The sequence below is a fragment of the Mus pahari genome, chromosome 7, assembly GCF_900095145.1.
Source record: "Mus pahari chromosome 7, PAHARI_EIJ_v1.1, whole genome shotgun sequence".
Classification (NCBI taxonomy): Eukaryota; Metazoa; Chordata; class Mammalia; order Rodentia; family Muridae; genus Mus; species Mus pahari.
In genome coordinates this window covers 53,263,851-53,277,150 of record NC_034596.1, presented here as the reverse complement: position 1 = coordinate 53,277,150, position 13,300 = coordinate 53,263,851, and positions in this window count along the sequence as shown.

Genomic DNA, 13,300 nt, shown 5'->3' with positions numbered 1-13,300 from the left:
TAGTAATCACATCACTGCAGATCACAGCATTCTTGTAAGTGCTAGTAGGCAAAATAAGAGAGCTCTCTGAAGTCCAGTGTTGGAGAATATATGGGAACACCGGGCTGGAGAGAGTAGAAATTACTAATGTCATTGGCTCTGCTCTGCAGGGCAGATGCTGGGCTCAGTCAAGTGTTCTCTGAGTGCTCACAGCTAGACTGAGCAAGCCGAAGGACCTGTGAGCTCCTGTCCTTCCTTGCAATGTGGTTGGCTGGTGGCTGAAAAAGAGTTTCAGGAAACATGAAGCTCATGGGAAAAGGAAGGCAACACTCAAGCAGCCGCAGTAGGACCGATCAGCCATGCCACAGTAGGGTTTGGTAGCCACAGTAGGACCGATCAGCCATGCCACAGTAGGGTTTGGTAGCCACAGTAGGACCGATCAGCCATGCCGCAGTAGGGTTTGGTAGCTGCAGTACGACCAATCAGTCATGCCGCAGTAGGGTTTGGTAGCCACAGTAGGGTTTGGTAGCCCCAGTAGGACCAATCAGCCATGCAGCAGTAGGGTTTGGCAGCGTCTTCACAGCTATTCGGTTGTGAAAGGGCCAATTCCAAATGCACATTCATTTCCATTACAACCGTAACCAGACTTACCTCTCATTATAGAAGCAACCCCAGATTGAACTATCACTATTGAAATTATTAGTTTCTATAGCTCTAATTAAGCCATCTTCCTTTTTCGGAGACTCAGCCAAAGGGCACAGAAGTGTCACTGCGGTCACTTTCTCTTCGGAGACCCTGAAGAGTAGGATAGAAGGGGTCCGACTGACTACAGGTTCATATACTTAGAATATCCAACAGGTACATGGCCAAGTTAGCATCTCTCACCAATGCTGGGAAGCTTTTCCGACATTGATGCCTCCCTCTGGGAAGCGCCTGCCATCAGGCAAGCTCAAGTCCTCAGCAGCATCTGGTGGAATGAGCCATGCTGTCCTTATAATCCAAAGAAAGCTGAAGTTATAGTCAACATTAGTTTGGAGTGATTTCCTTTCTTTTCCTTTTTGGTAAACAGGTTTGCATTTTCATTATGTTTATGATTTATTCATACACACGCACAATATATACATATTTTCATTGATGTGTTTTTTTTTTGTATAGCCTATTTTTCTTCCTCCTTTTTCTGTCTCCTCCCCCTTATCTCCTATCCTGCAGCATCTACTCCCACTAGCATCTGTGTATCAATTAAGTATTTGTCTGTGAGAACACTCAATCCATCTACATATAGTTCTGGATGTATACTAAAGACACACATATATAATCCTATGCAGAAGTTTTTGTAGAGTATTGGTTTTGACAAACATGATTATTCAAATATATTCTTTTCCCATTTTTTTGTTCTGTTTTCATTACTAAATACTTTAGAATAATGAGCACCTCCTCAAGGTAACTGTTATAATGCTACTTTATTTTGTAATTTTTCTATGATGTGTAACCATGACTTAGTTTTCAGTTACCTGGCATATTAAACAATGCCGTAGTTGACCTTGGATAAGCGTCCTTCTGTACTAGGGCTTTTATTTGTATAAGTGAATTCCAAAAGTGTGTGTTCTAGGTAAAAATCATGTGTATATTTAAATTTAATAAATGTTCCCAGATTTTTTTCCAAAAAGGACTGTAAAATTATTGTTTCCAACAGTAAAAATGAGGGTTCCCTTTGCTCCCACACAAAAATGATAATTATTACTCTTTTATGCCTTTTTGACTGAGGAGGGCCTTAAGCCTCATGGTACCATATTTTCTGTCTTCTGAGTGACTGACTTGTGAGTTTAAATGTCTTCTCAAAAATTTGTAGGCCTTCTGGTTTTGTTCCTGTGTGAATCAAATTAATCTATTTTTCTATCTATCTGTCTGTCTATCTATCTATCTAGTTTATATTTTGAAAAATAAATATATATATATTTTTAGTTATTTGAAACATGTATACCTCAACACACCTTTACTCTTATGACTTCTAAGTTTACTGATTAAGTTATAAGAGCTCTCCATGTTCACGCATTTTTGAAGCACGTCTATCTTTTTCTGTTTTCCTTTTTGGAGAGGGAGGTTTGAACCTAGTCCCTGGAACTTGCTGAGCGTGCTCTCCACACTGAGTCATGGTTCCATCTCAGTTTGCTTCTGTACATTTTTCACCCCCCTGAAATTATGTTGGCATACAAATCCAACTTGATTTTCTATAGTCTTATGCTCACAGGATGTAGTTTATTGGTAGAGAACTGTTTGGAGTGCACAGAGCCCTCGGTTCCATCCTCAGAATTGAGAAGGAGATACCACAAATGAGCCAAACTCCCCATTTTCACCCACTAAGTTGGACTGTTGTCTTTATCACATATTAAATTCTCATAGATACTAGGGTTTATTTCTGGGTTCTACATCCTGCTCCATTCATTCGCTGTAAAATCTTCAGCAGACGCCTGATTGGATATTAGAGTCTTTGGGATATGTAGTTTTTGACAAAAGCATGTCCCTCTTAGCTTTCCTCTCTAAAAATTATTTTGCCGAGTGTTTCTTTAGGTCAAATAGTTCAGTGTAAGCAGAAGCTCGGGGTAGAGGTTGAGGAGCAGGCTGCTTGTGGCCAGCCTCACTCTTCCTGACTTGGGAATGACAGAAGCACCCAGTGGGAAGCCACTTCTGTGGGTTCAGGTTTGTGCTACAGTTCAGCAGAGCTACTCCAGTAACCCGTGTTTGTACCACTAGGAACAATGAAGTGTGGCTGTCTTAAGTCACAAAAGTTGTAATAGCAGTATCTTCTAGCTCGTTCCTCCAGTGAAACTGTGGTGATGATAATACAAGATAATACAAGCATCAACCAGAGTCAGGACTCTGTTAGCAGAGGTCACGAGTCATAATAGTGAGCTAAGTCATAGTAGGGAGGTGACATATCTTGAGATAGAGAATGCTCTTTTGTTGTATGGTTTAATTTCAAGTGGTTGAGAAGATAGGGCTCCTAGAAGAAAACTCAGCCCTGCCTGCTCCTCACTGCACTGTACTGTAATATAAACATACCAACGCACAAACAAACAATGGCAAGGTAACAAAAACTCTACAATCATTAAAACAAGGACAGAGACTTCGTGGAGAGGAGGGGGAGGAGCCTGCATAGCTATGGCTAGCGTCAAGCTCATGCTTCTTCAGCCTCTGCCTTCCGAGTGCCGGAATTAAAAGGTGTCAGCCACAACGATGAGCAAAAGGCTTTTTGAAAATTGTACCTTAGAGTGTATTTGTACATATCTGAGTGACACTGTTTTCATGTGGAAGTCAGAAGGCAATGTTTGGCTGCTGGTTCTCTCCTTACCAAGTTTGGCTCCAAGTCTCAAACCTGAGTAGAAAAACTTGGTGGCAGGTGTCTTTACCCACTGGTCAATCTTACCAGCCCCAGCAGGAGGACCAAATCTGAGCCGCATGTGTGTTTCAAGTTGACCACAGAATTTAAAACATTAGTACGGGAGTTTGGAGAGGTGGCTCAGCAGTTAAGAGCACTACCTGTACTTCTAGAGGACATGCATTCAATTCCTAGCACCCACATGGCAGCTGACAACTGTCTAAAGCTCCAGTTCCAGGAGATCCGGCACCCTCATATCAATGCATTCAAAGTAAAATTAAAATAAATTACTTTAAAAAGGGAAAACCCAAGGAGTTTTTTTTTTTTTTTTATGCACATACTTGCTTCGGGCTTCTCTTGAAAAAATTAAAATTTTATAACTGTGAACTCTCATTTCTCCATGAGTCTCATCTCTGGAGTTGTGACTGCCTTGGAGAGATCACACTGAGGTACTGTCAGACAGCCACTATCCATCTTATCTATACCAGCTTCACTGGTCTAGTTGCATTTTCTATTGGTCCATGGCTATGTAAGGATACATAGGCACTCATAGTGAATGAAAACTTGATGATTCCTTCAACAAGAGAGTATCGTGAACTCTAAATACAAAAATGACAAAGTGCTATGGTGGAGTACTGATGCTAGGCCATGTAGCATCTGTGTGATAGAACCAGCTTGTGGAGGAAAGGACAAGTCTCCTCCTGCAGAAAACAATAAAACTAGCACTGGGATACCTCAGCAGCGCTTCTCAACACCCAATCAGCTACAGACCGCACAGACTAATTCATTCTCTCATAGGGCGAGGATTCCAGAAATACCTCTAGTCAGAAAGAAATTCAAGAAAACATCTGCAAAATCTCTTGTCTCCTTGGAAGAATTTTAATACAACAGGCTTCGAGTTCTCATTAAAACCTGCAAACAGAACTTCCCCTGTCTTGCTCATTCAGGATGGGGGGGGGGGCGCAGAACAGAAAAAGGGTTTAGACAGACATGCCTAGAATCTAGATCACCCAGTGTATAATTTCTATGTAATTGCTGGAGCCTCACCCCAAACCATTTACATTTACATCCCTGGAAACTCCTCTTAATTTTGTCCATCATTTTGACTTCTGTTTTACAAAAAGATAGAATACTGTCATTTCGCTAGCCCCTTCTGGGTCTTCTAGGATAGAGGTTAACTATCCCAGAAGTTTTCAAAGGCAGAATTTTCCAGTACAAGCATGCCTCCTGCTACCTGTTCGACCAATGAGACAAAACAGCTCCTGAAATTTATTCTAACTTTGGATTTGTATGGTGCCTTACTGCTATCTTGGTTTGATGATGATATTTTGTTTCTTTTTTGATACAGGCTCTTCCTATACACCCAGGCTGACCTGGAACTTATGACCCAGCTGCCTCAGCCTCTCAAGTGCTAGGATTACAGGCACACAGCCGTGCTTGGCTAGTTATCTCTAATTTATTAAAGTATATTTTCTTCATTAATTTATTTATTCATTTTGCAGCCTAATCATAGCCCCTCTCCCTCTTCTTCTTGAAGTTCTACCTTCACACCCCCTCCCTATACCCCTATCCCTTCTCCTGAGAGAAGGGGAGGCCCTCCATGGATACACACTTATCCTGGTACATCAAGTCACACCAGGGCAAAGTGTATCTTCTTCCATTGAGGCCAGAGCCAGCAGAGCAACTGTGGGAAATGTGGGATCCAAAGGCCTACAACAGAGTCAGAGGCAGCCCCCGCTCCAATTGTGAGGGACCCACATCAAGACCAAGCTGCACATCTACTACAGGTGTGTAGGGGCTTAGGTCCAGCCCGTGCATACTCTTTGGTTGATGCTTTAGTCTCTGTGAGCCCAGGTTAGTTTACTCTGCAGATCTTCTTGTGGTGTCCTTGATCACTCTGGCTCCCTCATTCCTTCCCCTCAACTCTTCCACAAGACTCTCCAAGCTCTGCCCTGTTGGGCTGTGGGTCTCTGCATCTGTTTCCATCCAGCAGCTGGATACAGCCTCTCGGAAGACAGTTTTGCTAGGCTCCTGTCCATGAGCAGAGCAGAGTATCATTAGTACTGTTAAGGGTTGACTCTCTCCCATGGATGCATCTCAAGTTGGGCCAGTCATCATTGGCTATTCTTAATTTAATCCAAGACCTGGATAGCAAGGGTAAGCTGGAAGTTAGCTTCAAAGTAACAACTGGGTCTTGTGATTGACCTGGCATTTAGGGTAGGCTGGAGTCCCCTCTGAGCTGTCTCTCTCTGGTTGCTGACATCTTAGAAGTCAAGAAAGAGGGTCATTGAAGAGTAACATCGTCAAGTCAGAAATGAAACTCCCCCCCCTCCGTGTTGTTCCCCACCCCTCCCCGGATTTTTTTTATGCCTTTAGAAACTTGCATTATCAGTGATAAATTAAGATAACCTTTTCTTCAAATATAGTAAAGATCATTGTCAGAGATCTATAAATAGAATAAGTAGACGGGATGCATGATCTGCTCTTCTATTTTCATTCTAGTTGTTGAGAAAGCTGTTTTTCTGTTATTCTGGGCTAGCTTTTGTTAAAAAAAAAAACACACTGGAACCTTTTACAAATGAAAGAAATGTGTATAGTATGCAAATTCAAAGTGTGCTGTCCTCATTCACCCAGTGGGATTCAAAATAAGCCCCAACTTGTGAACATATTAAAGCAGATTGAGACGGATATTAGCGGGATTTGGAAGGAGAAGCACTCCAGTCAGTCAAACACGCGAGGCAGGAGAACTTTGATAATGTTGTTTTACTGATAATTACCTGCCGGCTGTCACCTCAAAGTGGGATTTCATGCAGGTTCCAGTATTTAAATATTACGTTCAGAGCCAAGCCTGCACAGACACTTATACCAATCTGGCCCTGTCCATTTTATTTCACAATTATCTGTGTCTTTCTTCCTGAGAAGCAATGCAGTTAACTCCCTTTTAATTGTGTTTGAACTGTGTGGGCTAGGGAGCTTCAGTACTATGCTCCTTCTTCCCTGGTCCACAGTCTTCTCTCATCAGTAGACGCTAGAATTACTGGAAAGCAGACATGCGTGACTAGCATGAATAATCATCTGACCTCAGAAACTGGTCACCAGGCAAGGCACACATCTTACACCTACACTAAGTACAGTTAGTTGAAGGAAGGAGCAACTTACATGGTGTACGTAGGCTGCTAGTGCCCACTGGTATTCCAGCCCAACAGAGGACTTCCTTTTCTCCACCACAGCCCCCCACTCACCCACTTTCCCCCTCATACTGAACTCCTAATTAAATTTAACAGTTTCAAGAGTTTAAACCGTATACCTTTTTAATTGTGTCCTACTTTGTATTGGCTAATGCACAAGTCTGAAAATGGATATTACAGCTTTTTATGATATAATATCACCCTAATTGGTGCTTCATAGGCCGTGGCTGAATTCTTTTCAATTAAGCTCTAACATACAGTAACTGTTTCTCTCTGCAAATGCTGGAAAGCCATTCACAAGAGAGGACTGGTACTGCACAATTCCGAAGTACCTTAATGTGTCAAAAATGTTTTGTGAAGAAAGCTACACTGTAAATGCAATCACCTACATTGGTGTCCCCATTGTTAACCGGGAGTGAAAGTATTGCTAATTGTCCCGCGTTTTAGCTGGGTTTTTAAAGCATTATGTAGTAAGTACACCGGAGGGTCAATTTGTGAAGTGAAATACTTAGCATGCAAAGCGTAATACAAGACGCTGTGCAATACTTGACCTCTCAGTGTAATAAATGCAGCGGCGAAACGCTGTGCATTCAGCATGCACTGAATAGAGCCTTCGCAGTGGAACAAAACCAGAAAATGTTCTCTTCATTCCTTTTTTTTTTTTTTCCACTAAGCGAAAATTATTCTTTATAATGGCCATTGCAGCAATTAGCTGGCATTTGGTAGAATAAATGTGCAGAAATAGCAATTTCTTATTTTAAATGAGATTTTGTATGGAGCCAGCAAATTACTTGAGGTATATGAATAATTGTGCCTTAGCTTTATGCTACAGAATAGGGTGTGGGTGGGGGATAAAGATTTCCTATTTGCAGTTAAATGTTTAGACATTTTATTATTTTAATTTCACTCACAGTCTGCCTGGATTGACCCTGCTTTCCCATTGATCATTTCACGTGCTCCTAGAAGCAAGTGTGCAGATGGTGGGAGACTCCCAATTAGTGCACTGTGGTTTTTATGAATGTGACATGGAAGTGCAATCAGGTCTGCTGTGGAAACACTGGCAGTATTTAGTGTTTGGTATCCTAAATCGATACAATGTAATAATCTATGTGGAATGAATGCTTATCAATGTTCTCCGTGGTCAAATGCACTGAAAACTTCATTAAATTTTTATCTGAAGTTTTTCACCTTATTGAAATGCATCCGTCTAGGCATTCATGATTCATCTAATTAGCCTTAAGTAGGGCATTTTTTCCTCTCTCTCAAAGTGATTCAGTTAATTATGTCCATATATTCATAATTATAAGGTGGATGAGTTGGGTAAAACTGAAATTATGAAATCTACAGAGAGATTCCATGAGGTTTATAATGTGGAATGCAGAAAAGGAATGAAGAAAGAAAAGTCAGAGCAAAGAAATACTTTATAAACACCCTCAGCCCGCCCTCAGCTGCTTTCTCACAGGTTTATGAATTTATTTATATATCCATTTGTCTGTAATACAGCAACTCCCAAAAGCCAAATTGAGGCAAGCACAGAGAGAATATTGTAATAAATAGGACAGATACTAAGAACACTTGGCAGATGCCTTTAAATTTTTTTTTTTTATTTAAGAATGTTTCAAGACGTTACTTGGTCATCAAGATCAACTATTCAGTTTTAAAAACATCTCTTTCATCCTTCAACTACCAGTCCCCAGTTCTCCTTCCAGATGAAACAATTTTAGCCACTTTCTTGTGAGTTTCTCTCTTTCCACATGTTGAAGTCCTTTCTTGGGGCTGGAGGGGTGGCTCAGTGGTTAGGAGTGTATTTTGTTCTTGCAGAAGACTGGAGTTCCATTTCCAGCACCCAGGGCAGGCATCACGCAACTCACAAGTGCCTATAACTCCAACTCATAAGGATTCTGAACCCTCTTGACCTCCATGGGGATTTGCACTCATCCACCCAGACCCCCTACTCCCCAACTAAAATAAAACGACACCTTGAAGACCTTTATTCTATTTCTTCACACATGGACTAGCACATCTTTAAACAATTTCATCATTATTTCATATGTATGGGTGTTTTGACCCATATATGTATATGGTGCATGTGTGCCTCAGGCCCATGGAGTCCAGAAGAGGGAGCTGGGTCCCCTGGAACTGGAGTTGCAGATGTGATGAGCCATCATCTATGTGCTGGGAATTGAACCCTGTCTTCTGGAAGTGCTTTTAACCACTGAGCTATCTCTCCAGCCTATTATTTACATATCATAATTACACATATTCTGTACACTGTCTTAAGATTCAAAACTTAAAAAAAAAATCTCTAGTTAGATTTTTTTCCCCCAGCTCAAGAATTTTTTTTTTTTTTTGTCTTTAAATGTCTGTGTTATTTTTTCACACAGTTAAAGAGAGTTCACCAGAATTTTCATTTTACTTAAGGCCTGCATGTGCACAAGTATTTGATTCAGACTAATTTTCTTTCTCCTATTGAGTCATGCCAAGAATTCTCCTGCCAAATGCTGTAATGAAGGTACCTGTTAGCAAATAATGCACCTCGTCTGCTAAGCCTGACCTGTGCTACGGTGAAATTGGAATTACCCCCAATTAGTGATTTTAGTCTGGTCCTCAGTAGTGATGTTCTCAGGGAGCAAGCAAATGTCAGCCCTTCACTGCTCCACAAACAAGGCTCCATGAGAGGTCCCAAGCTGCTTGCCGTACTGTTCCATTGCTGTCTCTGCCTTCTCAACCGATTTAGGAAATTGCATAGCCACCGGCCAGAGGGAGTCCAGCATTTCCCCTGCCCCGTCCTAGCTCCCCGTACTGTTTTCTCAATGGGGGAAAAAGCACAGCACAGTAATTTAGGTTTAGTGTTCAAAGTGGTTTGGAGTAGATAGATCCGGGACTGCGAGAATAAACTCAATTTAAAAATATGTGTATGAAATGACTCACTGTTAAGAGAGGCTGCTTTTTTTTTTTTTTTTCCCCAGATAATTTGGTTTTGATTTCCAGCACCCACATGGCAGCCAACAACGTCTGTAACTACAGTTTCATAGAATGCAGCTCCCTTTTCTGGCCTCTGAGAGTCCTGCGCACACATCTTGCACAGATGTAAATGAAGGCGAAATGCCCATTTATTCCGGGCTGGTGGTCCTGGGTGCTAGAAGCAAGCAAACTGAACAAGCCAGCAGGAGCAAATCCCGAAGGAGCAGCTCTCCATGACTTCTGCGTCTCCTGCCTCCAGGTTTTCTGCCTTGAGATCCTGTTCTGACTTCCCTGGAAAACGGACTACAAGCTGGAAAGTGATATAAACCCCTCCCTTTCTAAGTTGTTTTATCACAGCTGCGGAGGCCCTACCTAAGACAATGAGTGAATAAGCTGGTAAAATTTATTCGTCAAAAATTATTTTCACTAAAAATATGTGTCAGATATTGCTGAACTATTATATGTGGTGATGTGCTACGGGAACAAGCATTCTATTCTCTGGAACACAGCACCAAGTTTTTCTGCTATTCATTGTAGGCAACGTCTAGGACTTTGTCTGAAGTGAGAATCCACTCAGATACAGTCAGGAGGTGGAGCTTGTTACTTTAGGCGCAGATTATGGGGAGACCATGGAACTCAGTCTTTTCTTACATGGCATAGGAATTAGTGTGACTATTTTAAAAAACCACTAATCAAACCACCTCAGAATACATACCACTGAGGAGAGTAAACCAGAGCATTCTGAGCTAGAACTTTTCACCTTGTCTTAATGGGACAATGATAATTCTCTGCCTCTGTCTCTCTCTGTCTCTCTCTGTCTCTCTCTATCTCTCTCTATTTCTCTCACTCACAAAGGCTATACAGGTAGGCAGAGAAGACTCAAGTGGTCTTCCCATTTGAATCAATATTCCAGGCTTTGAGCTTATTTATGAACAGTTTTTTCCTTGTATTAATATTTTAAACATGAACAATTCCATTGACCCAAATAACCACAATATAACTTTGGACACGTGGTTGAGTCGTTCCTGATGCCCTCTTAAGTCTCACTCTTCACGTTGTTTGGGGGTCTGAAAACTTCAAGGGACTCACAAATCCACAGTGCGTAAAATATATAACTGCAACACACATATACACACACGTATACACACACACATATGTATGTGTGTGTGTATACGTGTGTGTGTGTCTGTCTGTGTTAGTCCTATCAGTTCTGTTCTTCTGAAGAACCTTGACTAACATGTTTCTGTTATACCTCATTCCTTGAGACATGGCTAGTTCTAACAACATTCCTTCTCATTGGGCAAGAGTTAGTGTTAATAGTGGGTGGTATCCTGGAGTTTCTCATGGGCTCCTGTCACAAGTGTATAAACTCTAACAAGCCTCACCCAGTGGTTCTCAATCTTCCCAATGCTGCAACCCTTTAATACAGTTCCTCATGTTGTGATAAACCCTTGCCTTAAATTTATTCTGGTGCTATTTCATAACTGACTTTTCTACTGTCCTGAATTTCAATGTAAATATCTGATATGCAAATCTGATGGGGTCGCGACCCCCAGGTTGAGAACCACTGGCCTAACCTCTTTTTCTTTCTTTTTTTTTTTTTTTAATGGACTTTCTAGTTACCTAGCAGGAGAAGCTAATGTATTTTTAAAAATAATAAAAATCTAATTAACATTCTTGAGAGTTTTATGGCAAGATCTGCAGTGAGTTCTTTGTATTCCTCCATCCTTCCAATGAGTGAGTCCTCAGCAGACAGATGACTGGCTCGAGGTGAGGGGCCCGAAATCTTCCTACAGCTATTGTAAGACTCTTGGAAGGCCTGCATACATCAGAATCCATCCCCAATATTAGTCTTCTGAGGGTCAGTCTCACAGCCGTTCTCATTCCCACATCTCCGTGGGTCATCTATAGAATAATTCATGCGAGGGGATTATTTGTATACCTTAGTGGGAATCACTTACGGAAAGGAACCAAGCTGCGAGGTAACCAGAAAAATATATTATTTTCTACCCAAAACAATTGCCAGATAATTGTCTACTTAGTTCCCTGAGCAGTGGGGGGAAAGGGCAGTCAGAGAACTAAAGGGAGCATGGTGTGAGGCTCCGCCGCTGCGGTAGCCGAGAGGAATGAAAGACCCTGGGACTTCTTTCCTGAGGGAGAGCACATGCATGTCTAGGGGAGCAGGAAGTGGGCTTGTGACTGGGAGATGGGCTCAAGTATGAAGGAGACCTTAGCCCACCTGAGATTGTGATATCCTGAGGCCCAGGATATCCGCAAACTGGCATGTGCAAATCGAACTCATAATGCGTGCCCTGGAGTGAACTTCTTGAACATCAAGACAGTAAAAGGAAGAGACGAGTGAACAGTTATGTTTCTTAGCCTGATACAAAATTGCCAATATGAGAGAGAGAATAAAAGTACGTAGTATACTCAAGGAATCGAGTCAAATCTCTCTGGGCTACCTCTTACGTGGTCCCTTCAAGTCTTACTGATTTTTGCGTTATCGATAGTTGCGTTATCTATATTCAGGGTACAAAATAGTCCAGGGAAGTTATTGAAACATGTGTGCCCAGATTGTATTCCCTACGATGGTTATTTTTTTGTAGGTTTGGAGTAGGTTCCGACATTCTGTTTTAGAAAACACTCAAAAATTGTCTCAGGTCTCTACCCTAAAGAAGTGAACTATAAATCAACCCTCAAGGTAGGGGACCGTTTTGGGAGCTCACATCACGGGTAGCTAAAGTTCCATCACACCTATCAACAACATCTCCCATCAGGGATGCTCTCTTGGAAGAGCTGGCCATGCTGAACACTGCCAGAAGATTCCTGGACTCATTCGACACTTCTGGGGAAACTTTGAGGCAGGACTGTGGTTGGGTGAATGGTTTGCAGTTATGTCCCATCTGAATATTATCTAGCAGGTCTTCCTGGGGTGCTGCCAGGTTAGCTGCCTGAGAAGCGTCTAGTCATTCAGCTTCCTCATGCACAGGACTTCCTAGCTATGTGTTGTATGTGAGCCTGAGCTTTTCTTAGGCTTCTCCTCTTCTTAGAAGACTCCCATCCTTCAGCATTGCCTGCCTCATAGGCCAGTTCCCCCAGAAAGTGCCTTTCTGGCCTTGTGGACTTGTTAAATGGGATTCCTCCACTAATGCCTGCCTCTAACTTACAAGCTCTATGAAGTCAGGGCTTCTGTGAACTCATTGGGGATTGTGTTTAATTTAGGTCTAACTTGCTTAAAAATAACTCTCTGAATTCAGTTTTCTGAATGATACTGACTCTCTTAGCAAGGAATTCTTTATCATAATAGATTGATTTTTAAAAAAATCTATAAACCACATAAGAAATTATATTGGCTTTTGTGTTTTAGCATGTTTGTTGATTTCTGGGAAGTTTAGTCGGTTGGTCTTTATTTGGTTTTCATAATGTCTTTTTGAAAATACTCAATTATTAAAACTATAAGTCATAGAATGGTTTAGTTTTTAGAGTATATATTTAATGTTCAGGAAAGGATTTTTTTTTTTAATCAGCAAATAAAGCTTTAAGGTTAGAAGCTTGAGTTCTGACATTCACACCATTAAATATGAAATAGATAGAAAGATTCAGGGCAGCCCAGCCAACATGAAATACAGAGCACTGGGGGTACTAATTGAGACATATAAAGTGAAAACCAATATACTTTTGAGGTTTTCGTGAAAGAATGTAGAAGGACTAAGGATGAGATTATAAATGCCGTTCAGAAAGATGGGGAAATGGAACAATCTTATCCCATGTGTAATGATGAATTTAAAAGTTT